The 1279-nt window shown below is 50.9% G+C and overlaps 1 long non-coding RNA gene across 1 annotated transcript; it reads right to left on the bottom strand.

Moving 5' to 3' along the window:
* On the bottom strand, positions 1-997 carry LOC115161926 (uncharacterized). Its single transcript, XR_003869457.1, has 2 exons — positions 929-997; positions 1-864 (listed from the first exon to the last, which is right to left on the bottom strand). It is a non-coding gene; the product is annotated as an uncharacterized LOC115161926 (long non-coding RNA).
* Positions 998-1279: the final 282 nt, after the last annotated feature.

Genomic DNA, 1279 nt, shown 5'->3' with positions numbered 1-1279 from the left:
TGATTTTCGTGAATTAACTTTATGACAAAAAAATATGCACAAACATTTGACTAACATATTCCTGTCAATTGTAATTTTTTTTGCTTGACTCATTATGACGTTACAATTACTTACATTTGTTTCCACCATAATGTTTTGCCAGCCATCTTTGCTGAAGAAAGTCACCAGGGACAGGTGGCTCGCATCAAATTCGTCATTGGAACCACTCAATATGATTGGTCATATAAAAACCTTGGGACCCAAATCCATAATGAGTGCTCTAACTCCCCCTTGTGGTGGTCTGGAGCAATGCAGCCGTGACGCTGGGTACCTCTAAGTCTCGCAGTGTCAGATCACAACTATTAAAGGAGGAACCACTGTAGATGTGTTTGGCTGTGTCTGTAACCCCAGCCTCTTGCCCAGACCCTCTCACCTCGTCTTGGGTTTGGCTGTGTGTGTGGCCCCGGTGAGATTGTTGGTGTGTGTGTGTGAGTTCAGGGTGTGTGAGTGTGTGTGTCTGTGTGATTTCAGGGTGTGTGTGTGTGTGTGTGTGTGTGTGTGTGTGTGTGTGTGTAGGGTTTCCCCGGTGGTGAGGGTTATGTTGCAGACTGAGCTCCAGTAGGTCATACAGCTGCAGCTCTCCTTCAACAGTCTCCCCAGCTGCAGTTCTCCTTCAACAGTCTCCCCAGCTGCAGTTCTCCTTCAACAGTCTCCCCAGCTGCAGCTCTCCTTCAGCAGTCTCCCCAGCTGCAGCTCTCCTTCAGCAGTCTCCCCAGCTGCAGCTCTCCTTCAACAGTCTCCCCAGCAGTAGCTCTCCTTCAGCAGTCTCCCCAGCAGTAGCTCTCCTCTGGCTTTCACAGTAGACTGGACAAGGTCTGCCCCCTCCTGGAGAAACAGTACAACTACATAGTTACAGAACTCCACTACACAGTGGTGAGTGTGTGTCTACCTGTCTGTCCAGACTGTGGTCCTGTGGTACGTTCAGTCTGACCTCTGACCCCTGTGGCCCCTCCTCCTCTTGAGCCTCCGGAGCTCTTCAGAGACAGAACACCCTCGTCATCACCCTGAGAGACAGAACACCCTCGTCATCACCCTGAGAGACAGAACACCCTCATCATCACCCTGAGAGACAGAACACCCTCATCATCGCCCTGAGAGACAGAACACCCTCATCATCGCCCTGAGAGACAGAACACCCTCATCATCGCCCTGAGAGACAGAACACCCTCATCATCGCCCTGAGAGACAGAACACCCTCATCATCGCCCTGAGAGACAGAACACCCTCATCATCGCCCTGA

The sequence above is a fragment of the Salmo trutta genome, chromosome 25 (genome assembly GCF_901001165.1).
Source record: "Salmo trutta chromosome 25, fSalTru1.1, whole genome shotgun sequence".
Lineage (NCBI taxonomy): Eukaryota > Metazoa > Chordata > Actinopteri > Salmoniformes > Salmonidae > Salmo > Salmo trutta.
The sequence above is the reverse complement of the archived record's forward strand: the minus strand, read 5'-3'. Positions and strand labels throughout refer to the sequence as shown.